This window comes from Tyto alba, unplaced genomic scaffold (genome assembly GCF_018691265.1).
Source record: "Tyto alba isolate M040663 unplaced genomic scaffold, T.alba_DEE_v4.0 Super-Scaffold_13, whole genome shotgun sequence".
Lineage (NCBI taxonomy): Eukaryota > Metazoa > Chordata > Aves > Strigiformes > Tytonidae > Tyto > Tyto alba.
The window spans coordinates 39,292,961-39,315,979 of NW_024881275.1; the positions used below are offsets into that span (position 1 = coordinate 39,292,961).

A 23,019-nucleotide genomic window follows, 5' to 3' on the forward strand; every position below is an offset into this window, starting at 1 on the left:
TTGTTTTGCTCTTTGCAAAACCCTGTTTATTTCTTTTGTATCATGGTGAACAGTGACTAAAGTTTTCTCTCCGTTTTTCTGAATTTCTCTCAAGATCCCCAACAGATCTTGGTGTTTAATCAATTGCCTTACTAATGTAAGGTTCATTCCAATAGGTGTAGGTGATAACTCGAGATACCCTGTGATTTTAAATTTTATCAACTGGTGGGAAACCACTGGTGCCCAATATACAAAGTCACACCCAATGATCTTAACAAAGTTACAAATACAGAAATTAGAATGATTCCCAATGGGCAAAGTTACATTGTCATGATCTATCTCTACGAATACACAAGCAGTTCTTAAACATATACAGCCTTGACCAGTATATACAATCACCGTTTTTTACTATTATCTGGGTGAATTTCGAAGTGGCAAATACTTTGCTCAGTGTCAAGGCATACATCTTGGGCATCAATTGTATTACTTTCACAAATGAACCCCTGTTGTTCTTGGGTAATACAAGATTCCACATTTACAGTCTGCCATTTCTCATTCACCTTCCGGGCCCATGCTCTATGTTCTGAAGGATAGAGCACTGTGTCCTCATGATTCAATCCTAATGCAATGATGGGGTGGATTACATAAACTGTGGCATTATGTATAGTGAGCACAAAGGCAGTAGCTATGTTAGTAGTGGGGTCATAAGTAAAATTCACCATAGTCCACCAAGATTGGAATCTCCTTTCAAAATTGGTGGCTTTGTCCCAAACAGCCTTTGTTTTCCTGCCCAGTAAGTAGAGCTATTAAATGCTCTGCATCTGAATTTTCATTTCTTGTCCCAATGTTCCCTGCAATTGTGGTTCTCCTGGATAGGCATCCCATTCTTCTTTTGTGGGCACATTTCTCCCCTGCATAACTATAGTAGCCAACGTGTGGTTGCTCACATTTCTAGTCTTATTAGTATGCCCAATGTAAGCCTGGGACCATGGCCATTCACTGAACCTTCGACTATGCATTAGAGGAAAAATGATTATCAGACTTATCGTGAGAAGCGTAATCTTCCTGGCCGAACTTGGGTAACTTTCCATGGGGATTTATGGGCTTTCTTTACTCGGGTGTGATGTATCCAGGCCGAGTATTCCCTAATCTTGATGGCTGTAAACGTCGTGAGCAGCACCTGGAATGGCCCTTCCCACTGTGGCTCCAAGGTTTTCTCTGTAAGAGACTTAACATACACATAGTCCCCAGGTTGTATATCATGTACAGGTCCATCCAGCCCTCTACCTCGAGTACCAATTACATGTTTTCTGATCTTATTGAGTTGCTTCCCTAACGCCACCATGTAGGAGCTCATGATTTCATCTCCAATTTGTGTGGATATTCCTTTTTGTACCCCGTATGGTTGTCCATATAAAATTTCAAAGGGGCTTAGCCCTTCCCTTGCCCTTGGCCTTGTCCGTATGCATAAAAGGGCCAAGGGCAAGGACTGAGGTCATGTCAGGTTTGCTTCTTGCCCCAATTTTACAATTTGCTGTTTGATTAAGTGGTTCATCTTTTCCACTTGACCGCTTGACTGAGGGTGGTACGGGGTATGAAGCTGCCAATCTATACCCAAATGGTGGCTAATTTGTTGTACTACTTTTGAGACAAAGTGTGGTCCTCTATCTGAGGATATGATTGCCGGAACCCCAAATCGTGGTATTATTTCTTGTATCAGTACTTTAGTTACCTCCCGAGCCTTAGCTGTTCTAGTAGGGAATGCTTCTGGCCAGCCTGAAAAGGTATCAGTCAGTACCAACAAATATCGATACCCCCCTTTTCTTGGTAATTCCGTAAAATCTACTTGCCATTGTTGCCCAGGCCCGTTGCCCTTCCCAATCTGACCCATTTCTAGTTTGGGGGCGTTTTGGGGATTAGTCCGGAGGCAGATGTCGCATTGTCGAGTCACCTGCCTTACCGTGGTATACAAATTTCTGGCTACAATCTCTTTTATCAAATGACTATACAAAGCTTCTGCTCCCCAGTGTCTCTTTCTATGCTCCTCTCGTGTGAAATGCCATAGTAAACGAGAGGGGATAATTAACTTCCCCTGTGGGGTATAAGCCCACCCTTCCTTGTTATATGTCCCTTCCAGATCTGCAATAAGTTTCTGATCCTCCCTGGTATATTCTGGTTTACTTTCCAGGGAAATTTGCCTATCGGGAATAAGTGCTCCTTCCATCTTTATCTCTATTTTGGCAGCCCGTTTTGCCTCCCTATCCGCCAGCTCGTTGCCTTTTTCCAATTCAGAGTTCACCTTTTGGTGTGCTTTAGTATGCATAATCGCCACCTTCTCAGGAAGTTGAACAGCTTCTAATAGTTTAAAAATTTCCTCCGCATGTTTGATGTTTTTCCCTTGGGAGTTCAATAGTCCTCTTTCTTTCCAAATTGCTCCATGTGCGTGCACAACTCCGAAAGCGTATTTGGAGTCCGTGTATATGTTTATGATCTTACCCTTGGCCAGTTCCAGGGCTCGAGTTAAAGCGATTATTTCTGCCTTTTGTGCAGAAGTATTTGCAGGCAGAGGTCCTGATTCTATTACTTTTGACTGGTGGTAACGGCATACCCTGCGTGTCGATTACCGTTCAGGACGTAACTGCTTCCGTCCGTGAACCAGTTCTCCTCATCCTTCATGGGGCTTTCCTTCAGGTCAGGGCGACTTGAGTATGTCGTCTCAATTGTTTCCAGACAGTCATGGTGCACTGGTTCCCCCACGTTACCGCTGAGGAAAGAAGCTGGGTTGACAATATTAGTGACTATTATCTGTACATCATCTTGTTCTACTAGTGCAGCTTGATATCTCAGAAATCTTTGTGGGGAGAGCCAATGCCCTCCCTTTGCTTCCAGGACTGCCGATACTGTATGGGACACATAGGCAGTCATTTTCTGGCCCAGAGTGAACTTCCGAGCTTCCTGTATGTTCAGTATCAGGGCAGCCACCGCTCGCAGACACCCAGGCCACCCTTTTGCAGTCGCATCTAGTTGTTTAGAGAGGTAGGCGACAGCTCGTCGGTATGGACCTAGGTCTTGTGCCAGTATTCCCAGGGCAGTGCCCTGCTTCTCATGAGAAAAGAGAAGAAACGGTTTACTCACATCTGGAAGTCCTAGAGCCGGGGCCGACATCAAAGCCTTCTTCAGTGAATCGAAGGCTCGCTCAGCCTCCTCATCCCATTCGAGGTGCGTCTGTTCGGTGTTCGTTAGCGCATACAGGGGCTTAACAAGCAGTCCATAATTATAGATCCATAGCCTGCACCACCCCGTCATTCCCAAGAAGGTTCTTAATTCTTTTACTGTCTGAGGTTTCGGGGTTTAACATATGGCCTCCTTACGGGACTGTCCCGAAGTTCTTTGCCCCGCAGTGATCTCATAGCCCAGGTAGTTTACTTTGCGTTGTATCACCTGGGATTTCTTCTTAGAGACCCGATACCCCCGTAGTCCTAGAAAATTTAACAAGCTCACCGTCCATGTTGCACAGTCCCCTTCTGTCTCAGTAGCGATCAAAATGTCGTCCACGTACTGCAATAATTTTCCTTTTTCGGATGGGGCTTCCCAGGATTCCAAGTCCTTTGCAAGCTGGTTGCCAAAAAGAGTAGGGCTATTCTTGAACCCTTGTGGCAACACTGTCCAGGTGAGCTGGGTCTTTCGACCAGTTTTAGGATTTTCCCATTCAAATGCAAACAACTTTTGGCTGGCTTTATGGAGAGGAAGGCAAAAGAAGGCGTCCTTCAAATCTAAGACAGTAAACCAAATCAACTTTAAAGGTTTACAAAAATATGCCTTTTCAGATTGGCCGGTCACTCCCTTTACCATAACATAGTCGTCCCCCAGTGGTATTAAAGCTTGATTCAAAACAGAGTACGTTGCTCCTGTGTCTACCAAAAGTTTTACTTCTTCTTGTTCTCTCCCCAGCTTAAGTTTAACCAGTGGATCCACCAGGGTAGATCCCCCAGGTCCCCGTCAGTCCTCTGTTACATTTGCTATTTTTACATTCATTGAAGCCTTCCCATTCTCCAACCCTTGCACAAAGCACTCTGATCCCGCCCCAGCCGCGGTCGTTGCCTGGCCGGTCTCTGAACCAGAGTGGCCATCAACTTCATCTGTCCTTGTCGACCTTCTTCTTCCCTGTTGCTAAACACTTTCCACGCCTCCTCTAACAATACCTCCAGATTCCCACTTTCCGTAGGGCGCAGCTTCTGAAGTTTTCCACCTTATCCACCTTTGTACATCTCTGTCCAATACTACATGATGAGCAACACCTCTTTAGCTTACCCCTACTTTCCTTACTTTCTCGTTCAAGTGCGAGCACCATAGGGTCCTGTGGGGGTACTAACCCACAGTCCCTTTGCCACTCTGGGTGGTTTCGCAAAGTGAAAAACATATCTGCGTATGATACCTCATCCCATTTTCCTTCTCTCCTTAAAAAACAACATAAGTTGTAACAAAGTGTTATAGTCCAGTGTTCCATTAAGCGGCCATTTAGCACCATCCTCCAGCTTATACAGCGGCCACCACTGATTGCAATATTTTACAAGAGTCTTTTTGCTTTCCGTGCCTCTGCTCCCTGCAATGTCCCGCCAATGGGCGAGTATACAGCCGAGAGGGCTCTTTTTTAACACCCCTCTCTGAGTATTACCCATCTTGTTTCTGTAAAACACTCACTTAACACGATCACCACACAGCAGTCACTCACAATCTTATGATCACCACACAGCAATCACTCACAATCTTATGATCACCACACAGCAATCACTCACAATCTCCCATTCTCACGGACGTCCACATACTTACAGCACTTTCATCTGAAGTTAAAACAGAACACAACAAAATAAAACACTACAAAACAAAACAAAACAAAACGCCTTTTCAATCACTCTTGCCTGTGGCCGCCCTATCGGCCAACAGGTCCCCCCCCCGATTGGAGCCAGCGACCACTCTATCGCTCTGTGGCAAGATGTAATTGCCCCCAGACTCCCCTCACCCGCACGACAAACAGAACACAACAAAACAGAAGAAAACACAACAAAACAAAGGCCTTTCAATTTGGAGCCAGCGACCGCTCTATCGGTCTGCGGCAAAATATAATTGCCCTCTAGACTCCCCTAACCCGAATGGAGCCAGCGACCGCTCTATCGGTCTGCGGCAAAATATTGCCCTCTAGACTCCCCTAACCCGCACGAATTCGCGCCTTTTCGGTGCACCTACCCGGCTTAGCTGCACGCCAGACGTCTCTGCGCGATTTACCAGCTGCCCCAACCACGCGTACGATTTACAGGCTCCTATCCTTGAACATACCGTTTGGTCCGCGGCTTCAGGAAGTCCTTGTCTGCCCCCCACGGTGAGCGGCTGGTAGCGGAGGCTCCTCCGAGGAAAGTGCTCGGGGCGCGCCTGGGAGAGTCCGCCCCGCAGTCGATCCCGTAGTCGAGCAGAGAGTCTCCTGCCTGGCTCGCCAAAACTGACGTGCGGAAAACAGACTCCACAATCTGATAGATTGTAAAGTAGGTATGTTTATTCAGCGCTGGGCACACAGGGGATCACTCCTCCTAATGTGTGCTACCATGTGGCACCATTGCCTTAGATTTATAGAGCAAATGATTACATATTCATAATATTTCGCAATACGCCTATACATATGCATCACCTATCCCCGCTTCGTATTAAAATTAGCATTTCCATGATCTCCTCCCAGTTGAGTCTGCGCAGTGAGTTCCTTTGGTCCTGGGCAGGGGTCGTGAAGGACTGGGCGGTGGTCGTGGGAGGAAGTATCTCCTCTTCCTCAGTGCTGAACTTTTCACCCCGAATTCCTGCGCAGTCTCTGTCACCCCCCTGGACCCGCAGAGCAGGTTTGTGCCGTTGTGGGGTTAATCTTCGCTTACTCAGGGGTGGAGGAGGCTTTTTACTTAAACAGGAGATAGTGGTCGAGCAACACAAACACCTCGTACAAGCTAGGCAAACTCTTATCTCGACTATTTCCCTCCTCATCCCCTTCTTGCTATTCCCATATTAACCCTTACATCCCCTGTTCCTATCTAGGCCCTGTATCATCATAGTTGAGAATAAGGAATTACTTGATTCAAAATATTGAAGTAAAGTGAGTTCACAAATTATAAAGAATTTGCCAGCTAATTTCAGCTTCAAGCTGAAGTTCAAGCTCCAAGCACTAAATATGTGGTACAATTCTGTACTTTTTCTAAAATTGTCACTGGAAAAAATGTTGCCTTTTTTAACACTTAAACATATAGATACAATGTATTCTTATTTTTAGTCTGTGATGATAATTTAGGATGTGTACTTAAGAAGCATTTCTTTGGAAACAAATAGGATACACCTGTGCTATTAAAATGATCCTTGTTTCAAAAGTCAGTTAACTGGCCTGAGAACTTTATATTTCAGAGAATAAGATAAAACAAACTGAAGTCAAAATAGCAAATTCTTTGACAGAGATATTACATGGATACATAGGACCTAAGGTAAGAAAAACATTCTTCTGCATGTACTTCTGCAATTTAAGTAACAGGAAACACTTAATTGTCCTCAAAAAATGAGATGTCGAAGTCACAAACTGAAAGAAGAAATTTGCAGTGCTGCTTTAAAAGCAAATCACAAAGCAATTACATTTTTTTGTCATTAGTGCTGCCTCCATAAGGCAGTTCTTACCTAATACTATTTTTGTATGCTGCAAACATTTTTATTCTCATAGAATAGAAATAACACTTTTGTTATTAACATTCTGCAGTGCACTTCTTGTCATAAGAAATATGTGATGAATGTGCTGTCAGTGTAGAAACCATTAAAAGAGGGAGTACAACGAAACAGAAAATGACAAATTAAAGGCTATTCTATATGGTGTCTCAGAGGGTAAAGATCTTCCTTCATTCCTCAAACAACATCCTTGCTGGTTTACCTTCAGAATGAGGCTTTCATACAATTTAAAATTAAAGACTAAACCCTATTAAGAATGACAAAAAATATGTCCAATTTAATGCTGCTAAACCTGCAATTCTACTGGAGAAATGCTAGGAAAATTGTCTTTCATCACCTACTGCCATGAGAAAATGGCTGGAAGAGCTGAGCAAGTTTCTTCAAGTAAATTTGAAATTTGCAATCTTTGACAGTGTTTTTTGGAAGCCTTGTCAAGATGTTTTGAGTTTTGACTTCATTCTATTGGCATGTCAATAGATGTAGTAATATATATGACAACGATTTTTTAAATTTCATCAGACATAAGTCTTTTAGGTTTTGTTTAAGGGAATTTGGGAACTTGAAAGCAATGTGATTTTCTCATTTCTCTAGTATGTGGGCAGTATTCAGATATTAGTATAGGTCAATGTGTACGTATTACGTTAGTGGTCAAACTCATTGCAAGCTCTGTCCTTTGTACAACCTAACAAAGGTATACCCATGCTAACAGCTTGGCTTCTCCAGAACAGGGTCTTGAAAAATGGGAATAATAACTAGCAGCAAGTGTTTATGCTTACTTCCCTTCTTTGGAGAAACTGAGTGATTTCCAGTAATGAAAGGCAAATCCTTTGCTAACAAATGCTTCCTGTCAGTCACTACAGTCTTTTCTCACTTTCCCACCTCGAAGGAACTGAGCTTCTGGATAGTTAACAGAAAATTAAACTGCTACTGCTGCTGTTGTTTTCTGTCTCCTGCCACCTAACACCTCATTACTTGATAGAGGGCCTTGACCTGTCATTTGAGGATTATAGCTCTTTAGAAACCAGTTAAGCGTCATTGTGATGATTAAAATCATGGTCTCATAAGCACCTGAAATGTTTGTTTCTTTCAGTGAACTATACAAATTTTAAAACATTCCTACACACGCAGGCGCGCACACACACGCATGCACACATAAATACTTCAGGCAGATCTAGTAATTTTAGGTCAATTATCACTTCTAATTTTAATGTGCCTATAACTCTGCCAAGCAACATCATTACAGCTTCAGTTTTACAAGCCATATGTCTCTCACCTGATGCTGGCTATTTTGTTTTGTCCAAGATTCAGAATTCTGGCAAAATTCAGACAAATATTCTTTTTAGAAAGCTTAGATTTGGAATATAACAGGAAAGTTTGTGGAGAGTCTTTAATGGGTGACAACCCCATACAATGCTACAGGCTTGGGGAGGAGTAGATGAAAAGCTTCCTGGCAGAAAGGGACCTGAGAGTGTTGTTTGGCAGCTGGCTGAATATGAGCGGCAGTGTGCCCAGGTGGCCAAGAAGGCCAATAGAATCCTGGGTTGTTTCAGAAATAGTGTGGCCAGCAGGACTAAGGAAGTGATCGTCCCCTGGTACTTTGCACTGGTGAGGCCACACCTTGAATACTGTGCTCCCTTTTGGGCCCCTCACTACAAGAAAGACATCTAGGTGCTGGAGTGTGTCCAAAAAAGAGCAAGGGGTTAAGGGTCTAGAGCACAAGTCCTGTGAGGACCAGCTGAGGGAACTTGTGTTGTTTAGCCTGGAGAAAAGGAGGCTGAGGGGAGACCTTATAGCCCTCTACAACTACCTGAAAGGAGGTTGTAACCAGGTGAGCGCTGGTCTCTTTTCCCAAGTAACAAGTGATAGGACAAGAGGAAATGGCCTCAAGTTGCACTAGGGGAGGTTTAGACTGGATATCAGGAAAAAAATATTCACCAAAAGGGCTGTCAAGCACTGGAACAGGCTGCCCAGGGAAGCAGCTGAGTCACCATACCTGGGAGTATTTAAAAGATGGGTAGATGTGGCACTTAGGGATGTGGTTTTGTGGTGGACTTGGTAGTGTTAGGTTTACAGCTGGACTCAATGATTGTAAGGGTCTTTTCTAACTTAAATTATTCTATGGTTCTATGATTTAGGGTTTGTTACTTGTTCTTTGTTCTTAATCTCCCCCTTTACAACTTTTTGAGGCATGAAGGAGAAAGGCACCTTAGTGTAATTCAAATGTTCTGAAGGTTCTGTATTGGAGCTAAAAACACAGGAGTATCTCACCTCACTTTAGGGCTTGTCCAAAGAGTGTCTGGCAAGATGTCAGACTGTTACACTATTACTTCAAGTACAGAAGTCTGTGCAGAGAATTTTCAGATTCCAAGTCAACTGATGACCTGAATGGATGACATTAGTCTTGTGCAGTGATATTTCTCTTTTTCCATTTTTTTAGTTCACTGTGAGATGTGTAATGTTTATACTGTGCACTGAAAGAGGCAAAGATCTTGAAGAGAAAAAATTAGGTAATCATGAAGTTACAGACTACACCAAAGTGTGCACTCAGGGCATCTAAATTAATTCCACTTATTTTCTGACTTTGCAACTTGTGCAGGGGGTTGGGGTAGGGGGTGGGGAGGTGGTATGTGAAGATATTTCATTTACTTTCATCTCAGTTTCTGAAGGCAGTAATAAGTAGATTTAAAATGTTTTGAGGGTCTGGGGTTGCTAGCAATTTTGCTGGAATCTCTTCCCTTTATGTAGTTTCTCCAAACATTCAAAAACACGATCAAACACATGAGCAATGTATGGGTTGCTCTCACCCCAAATAAATGTTTATTTCCTTTTCCTTTTTTTACAACATGATGACTTACAGGAAACTATTAAGATCACGTGTTGAAATGGAATATACAAACTTTCTCTTCTGTTTCCTGCATTATGTCCATCTTATGTTGGCAATGACCGTAGTCTGATAGTTTTATAAAGCAATCATGTGGAACATAAGACAAAAAATGCCTCTCAACATTCTTGTTGCAGAAGTCAAGAACTGTGTGGACATACAGACTGACAGATTTTCTCATCTTGTAAATACCTGCCCAAGTTTCTGCTAAGGGGGTTTTGGTTGAATAATGTAGGATATAGCCGTGTACATGTATAACAAAGCTGGCAGGGGTGGGGGTTAACTGAGTTTTTAAGACTCCAATTTGCAAATTGAACCGTTCTGGGCAATTCAGCGCTTTTCCTTAATGCCACGCAATGCTTAAGAAAAGAAAAACATTTAGGCTTTATCACTTTACAACCAAGCCACTGCTGCCCCCAGGTGTCCAGCAGGCACTGACACATGAGCTGGGCTGCAACTATAGGATCTTTAACAGTCAGGGATGGAACGTGTAATCAGGTGGTGAGATAACATGAGTACCTGGCTACATTCTTATTTCCGAGACATAAAAAGCAGCAACACCTTTTCACTGAGTTGGCGCTAGACGATGCGTTATTTAACCTCCTCCAGCAGTTCCATTTAAAAGTCATCTGAGTTTATATCCTTTTCCAGTCTTTACAATTAAATAGGTAGAGCAACTATTAACAGTTTTCAAGTATAGTCTGCATACAAAATCTCAGTTTTCATAATGAACCTGAAAGGGCTGCTTTTGTTCCACTGTTTGGATTATTCAGGGCAAAGGACCAGCTCACACAGATGCTAAAATTCTGGCTCATTTTTAGTTCCTTTTAATCCATTATTCAGTTTGTAACATTGTATGTAAATTCTGAGAAAATTCATTCAGAATTCAATTAATAAGTGCTAAACATTTGGGGAAGATATGATGAATTCCATGTACTTAACACAGAACTTGAATCTCAGCTTTATAAACAAAACTAAACTCAGTCAAATCTTTACTGGTGTTTTCGTAATGGATTATGCCCTGAAGTCCAGATTTTTTCCTGAATGGCATCCAACAAGGAAAGACAATTGTTTAAAAACCTTACAGGTCTTTGGTGTTACAAAAAAAGCTAAATCCTAAAATGTGCATTCAAAACTGACTCAGTAAGATGCTGCTTACATCATGAAAGCTAAAATCTGCAAACTCATAGAAGATCAAAAATTTCCATCTCTCATTAGAAACAAAAAATAAGAACACATAAAAAGGTTTTTAATAAATAGACTGACTTTGTATATCACTAAAAATCCTAGAATATGTCATAGAAGAGAAATTCTCCCTGAGAGAGCTATTAAGCTAATCCATCCAGGGAAGTTTTCTAAATGTTTAGCCAGTCTTGGAAAAAATTATAGACAACTACCACTAGAGTATTTTCTTAGCTAAAAGTAAATGTTTCTAGTTCAATCAGATTTCTAGTAATTACTAGTAAGTTTCCCAGCATTTAAAAGTTTGATTTTATATGCAGGTCATCCTAGCCATGAGAGATGGCAAATGAGTGTGTAGGTAAACAGAAGTGCTTCTTCTTTTTGTCTCATGCAAGAATCTGTGACAAAAATTATCCTGGAGAAATACTCATATTAATAAATATGATGATAAAAGGTCTTTTCTCCTTAATGTGAAGCTTTGAGCTGCTTGAAAAATAAAGTTCACTGAGGCTCTTTGAGGGTGGAAAAGAAAATAGATTTGTTCCTCCAGGAAAACATCTTGGTTGAGCATATTTTTAAATGAAGGGTTTTCTAGTATCAGTAAAATCAAATTATGTAATGTGCACAAAATTTGCTGTATGGATTCTTCTCTTTGCATTTTTGCTTGCAGAATCAAGGGAGTTTAGTCATGAAAATAATTTCATAACCATCTGTCATCCTCTTTCCTTTGTTGTTTCTGTTCTAAGCAAAATGTGTTTGTGATGGTTGACAGAATCATAGGTACTACAAGTTTTATAATGATGTAGGTATGTTAATAGTACAGAAAGATTTTTCTTAGCCATTTTGCTTTTACCTTTCAGTTTAATTCAGTATCCAATAAACAGGCATGAACATGGTTATACTTTCATGGTTAATCAAAGAAGCAAACATGATTATTAAAAACAAGGATAATTGCACTTTATTTATTATTAGCAGATAAATATCTTGAGGCCATATTTACCTCTGTCAGAAACAGAACAGTCATTGCAGCACCTCGTTTACACCAGGACTGAATTTATACAATTTGCACTTGAGTTGCTGAAGAAATTTAAATACCTATGGAATGCAGAATTTAAGAACATTGTGACTGCAGTTTTTCATGGCTATGATTCCAGCTGTGTAATCAAAACACTGATTAACCATACTGTTTGCTGCGGTTTTTCAAGCCGTAATTGTCATGGAAAAATACTTCTCAAGTCGTCACATTTACCATAAAAAGCTTTTCAGCAAAAATCACAAGGAGTACACAAAGAATCAGTTGTCCTGCAGAATGTATTCTGACCTTGACTCCATATTTACATTTCCATGACAAAGTATTAGTCACTACAAGTAAAGCACGGGGGCTGGCATAGCTGGTAAGTAGACTTAAATCCTCTCACCTTGATTAAGTAGGCTTTGAAGAAAGGAACTATGCAGGGTTGCAGTGTATAGCATCCTACTCTGAAGGTCCTGGTGTGCAACAGAGCTTTTCCATGACTGTTGATGATGTAGGCTGATCAGGCATGTGTGACAGCTGAATGTACACCGTTACTTACTCATACACAAGAAAGTGGCATTAGTGAACCTGCCATGTTATAGACCACAAAATTGAGGGATAAACATTGTCCTTTTGTTCTGTGTTTATGCAATACCTAGCACAATGTGGTCTTGGTCAATAAGGAAGGATCCTAGGTGATATCCCACAATACAAATGAGAAATAATCATTATGATAGTATCATAACATATTGTTCCAATTCAACTACTGAGGCAAAAAACAATGTTTCCAACTAACAGATTTGTTATAAAAACAGACTGTTATGAAAACAGATTTGTTATAGAACAGACCTTAAAGGAATCTAATAAATTCTGTTAGAAAATCAGAATCCTAGGTTATTAAATTAACGATCCTGCATGGTGCTATTATTTTCTTACCTAAGATTTTAGAAGTTCTTTATAAGTCTTACAGATGCTAAATAGATGTTCAAGTAGACGCGTAGTCTGCCCATTTTACAAAATGTGTTTTCTTCAGGGTTTTTGAATAATTTTACATAGAAATGGATGTTATTTCATTCAGATGATACAAAGGAGATATCTGTTTGATTCAAGGAGGAATCTCACGATCTCTTATAAACTTAAGCAGAGCGTGGATCACGATACTTTCCACTCTCAAAGCATATCCATATTGTACATCTGGAGATCTATCCCAAGATACAGAAACATGGATCAAGAAAACTCAATGGCAAGATTAGTTACTACTTCAGTGATACTGGAACAAACTAGGAATATGGAATTAAGATTTAGAGCCTCTTCAGAAAAGGAAAGGAAACTCCTATTGACAGAAATATAAGCAGGATATATTTTCTGCAATATTATTCTCATCTTCATCTAATGCTAGTCTGATTTTTCTGCATTTATTAATCATACCATTTTAATTAATTCTAGAAACATTCTTGGAGTCAGCAGTTACTTCATCCTTTCAGGTCATTTTACTACAGTATGACAAACTATGTTTGGAGGCTTTTCTGATGAAAATACAGACTCTATTGATATGTATGTACTGAACTCAGGTAGCTTTCAGTATCACAAATTTTTCCCTTTATAAGACATTTAATGTCCTTACATTCTGATCAGGTTAAAGAATAAGAGTTTCTTGCTGACTGATAATACCAGCTTCCCAGGAGATGCAGAAGACTTTTGCAGCCAACACTAATATCCTACAGTATGCTATGCTCCCATGAAAGATTTATCCTTTGAAATTTATTGCTGAAACGTTCTTCTTTTCCCCACTTTTCTCGCTCCTGCACCCTGCAACCCACACTTTCATTTCAATTGGTCCATCTGGAAATCAGTAATTTTTGCTGAGATGTTGGCATTTTTACAGTGAAACAAATTTGCTCTGAAATAAAATTGTCTGTTGCCCTTTTGAGTGGTTATTGAAGGGTCACAACAGAAACTTCATGTGTTCCTCGCAGTGTGGGATGTGCACACAACCTGTCTTAATCTTTCACAGAAATCAGGAGTCTAAGAAAGAGGTAGAGAGAGATCATTTTTCTACACCATCCTCTAGATTGGAGACAGTACTATTTCTTATTTATTGTTATCTTTCTCCTGATAGCTGCATTTCAAATAATTGAGATTTGTTGGCGAGGAGGGCGAATTTTAAATACAGTTTTCAGACAGAAAAATAAGTAATGCAAATTACATACTGATTCTCAGGTCTTTTCCCTCAAACTGATGCAGCAGCAATGTAAAATCAAAGGGGAAATAGCTGTTGGAAGGACACATCATTATGCTTACAGCACACCATGACAAGGTAAGAACTGGCTTCACCTCTCTGTCCAAAATTATTTTCCTTATAGTGTGTAAAAAAAGCCCCATCAATGACTCATTTTCAGACCTCTAACAGAGACAGCATCAATGGGGGTGTTTATACAGTCTTCCACTCTGTGGCTTGCTGAACAGCAGTTTGCTCAAACAGCCTGAGCAGGGGACCAAAAGGCAACATCTCCCACACCCTGATCCTTCTTCTGACATCCCTGAGCTATATTGAAGCCTTGGGTACAACTTGTAGGCCTAGATTTTCAAAAGAGCTCTCCAGCCTTTGACACTTAAAGAACTTCAAGAGAATAATGACTGAATAACATTACTTTCTGGTGGCTCTTTGACTTTTGAAAGCTATCAGAAAAATGAGCTGTTGTCCACATGAATAAATAACACTGTGGCTAGAAGTTTTATAGTACATCCAGGACAGATAAGAGAGGAACTTAAGACTGTTTTTATCTCTGCAGTGGGATTTCTTCCAGCACTAAGGTGAGGGTCACAAGCAGCACAATGTGGATATTTCTTGAATTTCACTACTTCTCAGGAGTGTATAACTGAGATTAAATTCCAGGAATGCAGTGTTGCAAGCATTAAGTTCACATCAGAAGGGAAAAAAAAAAAAAAAAAACAACATTATTTGTTCATTTGTCCATTTTGTGATCTCCTCTTTTGCCATACTGCCACTCAGCCTGCAGAGGTGTCTGTGAGAGTGCTGACTGGCAGGTCTGTTCCATTGAAAATCCAGCCATGCCATTTTCATCGGGGGATCCATGTGCTAGAACTGGGGACAGGATGATTTTTTTAACTGCAGTCCCAAACATCCCTCACTTCCCAACAGCTTGAAGTTTCTTTTTCTTTCATGAGGACATGAGAAACATCGAGGATGTCTAAGGACCCACTGAAATTGCATTGGGATATTAGATATCATAGTGCCAAGGAGTTTCCTGGTCAATCAGATCTACTTGGAGAGTTCATAGTAGATTTCACCAAATACCACACTTACTTTCTGTCCTTAATAAGAGATAATAACTGATGAGCTCCTTCATTCTTTCCCCCACTTCTTTTCTGTGTAAGTGAGAGGAGTATTTTAGGAGTGGTATAAATACTTGTCTGTCTACCTACATATATGGGCAAGACTTTGCATGAGATACTGATTTGAGTATGATGACAGGTATATTTTATTGCAGGTTATCTCTTTGCTTGGAGGAACATATGGGTCCGAAGATGGCAATAAAGTACCAGGGAATGATATAAGGAAGTTAAGTCTGGATGAGTAAAATTGCAACAGTGGCATAGTCAGGAAACATAGTTTTTTATTGCTGGATAAAATAACACAGCATGCAGAAGTATCCTAATTAAACATACACCAGGGCAACAAAACAAGATTGTATATCTCTCTGCATCCGCTTGGAACTACATAAAAGAATATTCAAACATAACACTAATCAATTTGTGACCCTTCATTGAGCAGTTAATTGCAAATCTGTGAGATGTAACAATGATCATATAATATTTATACATAAGAAACACCAGACTTTATATCTAAGTCCAGGTTTTTTGCTTCCTTAAAAAAAAGTTACTGTGCCCTCTGGTAATTGTCTGGAATCTCTAATGCAAGTCTGGACTGCATTTCATGGGTTAAATTAGGTTACAATATTTCTCTACCCAAGTTTGCTAAATAACTTCAATTCAAAACTTTATTTTGCTCAAGAGACTGCAAGTTATGGCCCTATTTATCTCTGATAACACAAATCCTCAGATACATTTTGAGACCCCTTTGCTTCCTTTGTGTGAGCATTCGCTCACACAACATGTACCAAAGGAATCTGTGCATCAGCCTTGATATACAGTTATTTACCAATTAAATTAGCAGTTTCCTAGTGTGTTTCACTGTTAACAAAAAAGGCTGTAAGCAAACACAGTTCTAGTAAAATCAGTTAAAATTTTAGTTTTTCTTTAAACCAGAATGTGAATAAAGAAAGTCAGATTAGCCATGGATTTGCACCATGCAGTGCAGAGAGGTAGTGGTAGCATAACTAGTTATGGCAATTTTTTTCATTTTTAACCGTAAAAGAAAAATAAATCAGAAAAAAAAAAAAAAAAGAAAAAAAAAAAGAGTCTGGCTTTTGTAAATTTATTGTTGTTTCATTTTCTTCATGTTAGTTTGATGTTTTTCATGATTTTGTTTTTACCAGCTTCTCTTCCTTTAAATAACTAACATGCTTAAGTATTATGAAGTCCCAAAAGTTAAAACAATTAAGTGAATTTGTATGTCTTCCTGCTGGCTGTACTGAATATCTGCATAGCAGTGCTGTGTTACAAGTGTTCTGCCCCTTTTCTGTGGCCAGCCCTATTGTCAGTCATACCTTTTACCTCCACACAGTAAATATTGTGGCTTCTTGTGACTCCTGCTTTTGTGACTTACCTTACTGTGTGCAATCTCTGGCCTTGCATCAATAAGGAGGTATTTCTACCAGTGGATTCATTTGATGGCAGAAAGCCTGTGTGGAAGAAGAGCTGTAATAAAAACCATGTCTGATTCACTCTTCCAGGAGATGTCAGGACAGATAACAAATATTAAAATATTGAAACTGTGGGGATTAGTGCCAGCACTTCTTTGTCCTTTCCTGCACTGCACCCACCCTGTAACTCTATCTGGTTCTCTGGATCTAAAGCACCCTTTCTCTCACAGAGGAATTGATTCAAATTTGTGTACTGCTGGAAGGGACCAGCTTATGTTTCCTCAGTGATTTCCGCCAGTGGGCAAAATTATTCCTGAATACACCTTATAAAACATGTGGGACTAAAATTTACTCTATATAAAAGCTTTTCTTAAATATTGTTCTTTTTTGACATTACAGACAGACCTTTCTTTCATCTGTCATCCTTTGAACACTTTCTTAGCAGCTTGTTTAAAAATATAGTAATTTTTATTATGATAATCCCTAAGTATTTTTTAATGGGATAATAGCTTTAGTTTTAGATATTTTGAGCTTCCTGAACTCGACCTTTCACTGTTTGGAAGAATGAAAGACAGAACCTTTCTATCTGTGATTAGATGATTACCTAGAGTCCTGAATATTCCGTTTCCCATAGCTTTCATTGCTGCAATTATTTACTTGGCAAGGGCTATAATTATACAAATATCCTAGACTTGCAAACATTACATTATGCACTTATAATGTGAAGAACACCTAGGATGAGATCCACTGCAGAGGTGTGTCTCGTAATGCACTAGCAGTGTATTTCTTCTATTTTGTATTTGTTTTTTTTTCTGTTGTGTTTCACAGCAAAGATTAAATGGAAGTTACTGCTTTACATAGGAAAGTCCCATGCTTGTAGATGCAGCCATGTGCCATTTATACTTCACAGCCAGGCCAAAGAAAACACTAACGTACGAAGCCCTCTGTCAAACCTGGGTCACAAATGGTTTTGCCGATTTAAGTGTTCTGCATGCAATTAGTGTTTATTTAAGCAGTATACGGAGTTGCAGTCTCTTCAGTTCTTACATGTATAATCACTGCCTACTAGTTATGTGCTGTCTGTCATTTTCTATACTTCAGTTTCTATCAAACCTCATTAATTTTCATTGTTTTAAAGATGAAACTGAACGCAGTTTAATAGTCATATTTAACAATGAAAAACACAGTTTATCAGTAAGTTGTAAAGCTAAAATATATTAAGGATTTTTTTTTCTACTAGCAAATCATTACTAGTAGAAAGAGGGATCAGCAAGGCTTTTAACAGCATTATCACCACTTCTGCAATTTGCAGTCAGATTCCAAACACTCCCATCTTTCTCATCTGCAGACAGAAAATGAGCACTTGGTAAGGCCTGCAATACATGGGCTTTGCTTAGTCTTCTCTCCCAGCAATGTCTATTTTTACTACCTAGTGAAAGACACTTTTACTAATGGTCTGCAAGCTTATATTACCTTTTCCATTCATATCTGGTGCAGCTTTTATATTACAGAAGTATTTTTCTGGGATATTTTTTCACATTTTCGCAGTACTTCATAACTTGTGAGTTTTTCCAGTACTGTTTAATTTTTAGTACCTCTGTTTGCTTGATGTCTTGTATTGCTCAAAGAATGCAAAACCTCTTTGGTGTATGTGCTTTCTTTTTTACAGTGCTACCTGAAAACTCTGACCACTGTTTTTTAGCTGTTTGGATCTGTATCATTTTCCTTTGAACTGTTGTCCATTTCATTTCTTGGTTTTTATTTTACTGTTTCACTGCTCTGAATGTACCAAATATTGAAGGTCTCCCTTTACAAGTAAAACTTTTCTTACCCTGCAAGTTGCATACACAAATATTTTATGGCCAAATGTGACATAGGGTAAAAAGACTGGAGACATTTCCCACACCTTCCTTTACACTTCCCAGACAGGACAAACAGTGTATCAGTTGTAAACATTCCTCTTCTTGTTCCTAAGGTGTAGCATAATTAGGTATTGAGTAATTTTCACATGGGTTTCATCATAATACTTTGCAGCTTTATTATATAAGAAGGGTACAAAAGATACAGAGGTTATCAATTAATTTTAACTCACATGTTTTTTGTAATTAGATACTCTTGACATATGCTAATTTGCACTGTAGTCTCTCTTTTATTCAAATTCATACCTTTAAATCTTTGGTGAAGCAAAAGAAGTTCAATAATGTAACGGATGAGACTTTATAAACTCTTTCAATGGACATCTGGTAAATTCCTAATTTACTGTTGTGTTGAGCCAAGTTAGTTGTGATTGTTGTCTTCTACCTGGCTCTCATCTAAAGATAGATTCTGTAAGAGCATTTCTTAACACTTCAGAAGAAGGACACTGTAGCTAGGTGGTAAAAGACAGACTCAGCCTCTGACTTCAGGTTCTTATTCAAACCAGAACTGGATGCCCTTACAGAGAGTGTGGTAATGAATTAGTTTGCATCATCCCAAATCAGGCTCAGAAGCACACATCAATCACAAATGCTTGTGTGAGAATTAAGCTGACAGAGTTCATTTATGAACAAATTTTGGTGACAGTGTATGATAGTCCACCCCCAAAAGCAGCAAAATTAATATGGGTAAATGAAAGAAATTGTTTGAATCTGTTTCACAGAAGAGCTGTTTCTTTTGTTGGGTCTGGAAAGCAGCTGCAATTCATTTGGTGTTCTGCTCCCATTGAGCTCTAACTAGTGGTCCTGGCAGAATACCAATACAAATATACAGGATGCTTTCCCTTTTTGAAACCCTGGATTGTTTAAACCTATCTAAAAGAAGAAAAAGCAAAAAGAAGAGTGTACCACCAGCCAGGAACACGTCCCAAGGAGGACCTCTGACTGGAAGGAGGAAAGTAAAGGCTCAGATCTTGGTAGTGATGAGTAAGACTTTTTCAGAACTGTAGAGCACACCTTGAGAGTGTTCTTGAACCTTGTTATAAAAAAATACAACAATCAAAAAAGGAAGAAAAAGAGCCCAGATCAATGAGGAGATAAAACCCAAGGTATTTATCCAGATTTCCAGCCAAAACAACAGAATATTCACACGTTGAGCTGAATCCTTGAACAAGTCAGAATTATTCACTGATGAAAATTAGGTCCATGAGGATAATAAAGTTGCCCCTAACTATTGACTGGAAAAAATTTTCTCTAAAGGTCTTCTAATGCCTCCTCTTTTAGTACCTCCCAAAAAGAATAACAGGAACAATTGCAGGTTTCACTTTCTTGTCAAGCTAGAAAGCTTAGCAATGTTCCATCTACCAATAACAGTAAAAGATCAGCATGTATATTTTTGCCCATTTTTTCTCTCTACAAATCCATTAAAATGCCTGTCTTGCCACAAATTCTATTGTAGAAGACAGCTCAAGCCTCCAGTTCTGCTCTCCATATTTGGGACATGATTTAAAAGAGCTGAAAGAAACACCACTGATTCTCTCAGTAAAAACTTGGCAGGTTTCCCAAATGAAGCGCGTGAAGGAAACCTAGGGAGTGCAGCCCTGCCTTGAAATTCTCAACCCTATGTCAAGAGAACCTTCAGAGAGTCCCACTTATCCCACAGAACACTAAAATGGGTAGCGTAACAATATTTAAGTCTCGTGAAAAACAACTGTTGTTCACATTCATCCCTAGCCTTCTGGTGAAGGCCTGGAGATGTTGTAAAATTAGTAGAAACAGTGGACTACTTGGATACCAACAGACCAGTATAAGAAGTACTACATCTAATATGTCAGGATTTAAAATATTCTGTTGTCTTTGTAACATTATGTTAAAAAATAATCAAAAATAGGGCTCCAGTTTAGGACCCTTACAAGAGTAAATCATCATTATTAATGATATAAACCATCTCAAATTCAAATTAGTGTGAGCATTAACCCTGTGTTAAGGCAGTAATGCCCCAGAAACTCTGCCTATGCCTAAAGCTCTAGGTCAACCAGGGACAAACAAAGACTCTACTAGCCACTGCAGCCCATTCAGAAGTACACAATAAGTTGTGAAGCTGGAAGACTTTGTCCTCTGGCTATTATTTGCCCTTGTTTTCAATGGCCATGTGTTTTCCCTGCTCCAGGAAGCCTAAAGCTTAATGACAACCCTCCTTCAAAAATAAGATCCTCAATTTGGCAAAGTTTGTAAGCACATGTTTTAGCCCTACATAGGTATGTAAGACTTAAGAACAGAAATAGGTTTAAGTATGTTTTTACATTTGTGAGTGTTCTGCTGAGTTCTGGTGCTACAGAGCCACAGAACGTGATCTTACTGTCTATTCATTGTATTAAAGCAGGATTGATTTCAGCATAAAAACCTTTTAATATAGTAGCATATCAATTTAACAAGACAACATTATCCTCAAATAGTCAGGCAGTTCCACTAAAGGAAAAAAACAAATAATTTACTATTCTCCTTGTGGGTTTTTGATTGGGAACAAGTCTAATTACCTCCAGAAACAGGAAAGATCAAAAAAAGGCTATAAAAAAAAAAAAAAGCCTCTGTACTATTAACCTTTTTAAAATCACTAGTGTTTTTTAAAGATCAAGCTGTGATTACTGAAATCTTTTTGCTTTCAAATCTTCTTAGATTGTCAAACTCTGATCTGTACAAGTAGAATTTTACTTCAATAAAAAGTACAGATTTAATAAATCAGTTTCTGCTTACTTCTCCATCCATTGGCTTTCACTGATCTATACAGTACATTTAATGTAAATGTAAACAGCTTTAAAAACAACTCTCTCCATATTGAAATAATGCCCAGTGTGGACACAATATTAGTATTTATGGCTGTAAATACAAATGCATATATAATCCATGGCTTTGGATCATTTGAAATGGTGGAATGATTGTAAGTCATGATATTTTAAAGAGCATTCAGATATCTTAGAGAGTAAATTCTATGCCTCATCCATAAAAGTCTGGGTGAATCATTAAACAGTACAGTGCTCATTTTGTGAATTACAGAGCTTAGTCACCAGCATCTCAGTAATATGTATCTACTGTATTTCTAGCCTAAAACTGCATAATAAGGGGTGAGCAATTTCCTCAACTGTAATGAAACGTCATCACATTATGCCACCCCTTAGATATCAGCACAGAAACATGCTCCAGCTTTCTTTGTCCTCTACATTTACAGGCCATTTTATTGCTATGCACTCCTCAGTCCTACTTTACAGTTAGCAATAAGAACATGTTGGCAAGCGCAGCAGCACTGTATGAGCTGATACTCTGGACCATTTATAATATACCACTACTTGCCTCTGAACAGGCTGCAGTTCTGCTTTTCCTTGTAGCATAGCTCTGCCTTGTTAGACTCATGCTCTTCCATCAAGAGGTAACAGCATTTTTTCATTGATGTGAGCAACTGTTTTTCTAGTGGCAGGTCTTTTTTTGATGAGGATGGTATGTGGTCATCTGTGCCTGCAATGATGGGTATTTCTTGTTAGGGGCTTGTTATTTTTGGAGATGTATAAACACCTACTTTAAGATCTTTGCAACCTGCAAAACAATACAGCTAGATGGAAGGGACTTAAACTATGTATGATCCATCTCCTGGTAGCGCCTATTCAACCCCATGTGATTTCTTTTGCTTTTCATCCTACAGTGTATTTTCATATGTCTTTCTGAAGTTGGGAATGAAGTGCAATCTCATAGTAATATGTTCTGGGACTCAATGAACATTATGGAGGTTTAGTACAGCAAATGGAGAGAAGACTGTAAGCCTATGGGCAATCTGTGAAGCTGGAGGAGTACAATAAGGGCGACAACAAAATGTTTGGACCAATAGTGATTTTATTCCTGCCTGTCTTTGTTTTCAAACTAGATTTCCAAAGCAAGAGCTTGAACCAAGGAGCATGGAGTATGTAAACTTGGCTAATGTGTGTTAGTTCTTGATACACAAAAGCTTTGTTAAAATCATCAGAGATATACTCAGCCTTTAAAGAGTAGGGCTAATTCTGTCATGTCAAGTATGATGCATTCAAAACAGATGGAAAATAACTGAAAACTAACACTTACCCAGACTAAGAGAGTAAATATTTTTCTTTGTCACAGATGTCAGTGTGTGCGCAAAAAATGGATTATGTGTATTTTCTGCAGGTAGTATATTATTGAAAGGAATAGAAGGATTTTGTGCACTGTTCAGTGTAAACAGAGGAAAACTGCAAACTATGGGTAGAATCATGATATAATGTCTGTTATATACACATCTTCATTATGCTTAATTTACAGAATGTTCAACTTTCAAATGGAATTGAGTTTTGACCACATTTACAAACACCATATTTTCAAATGCATAGATACAGAATATGGCAAAAATTTAAACTCAGAAGCAATGCTAAACAAAAACATGAAAAATGGAATATCCTTCAACTTTGTGAATATCAACAGTATGATGTGGACCCTAATGAGGAGCCTAAGTACGGGGCAAAT

At 39.2% G+C, this 23,019-nt stretch overlaps 1 long non-coding RNA gene across 1 annotated transcript; it reads right to left on the minus strand.

Moving 5' to 3' along the window:
* Positions 1 to 605: 605 nt before the first annotated feature.
* Positions 606 to 5,545, minus strand: LOC122152876. Its single transcript, XR_006164842.1, has 2 exons — positions 5,314 to 5,545; positions 606 to 1,207 (listed from the first exon to the last, which is right to left on the minus strand). It is a non-coding gene; the product is annotated as an uncharacterized LOC122152876 (long non-coding RNA).
* Positions 5,546 to 23,019: the final 17,474 nt, after the last annotated feature.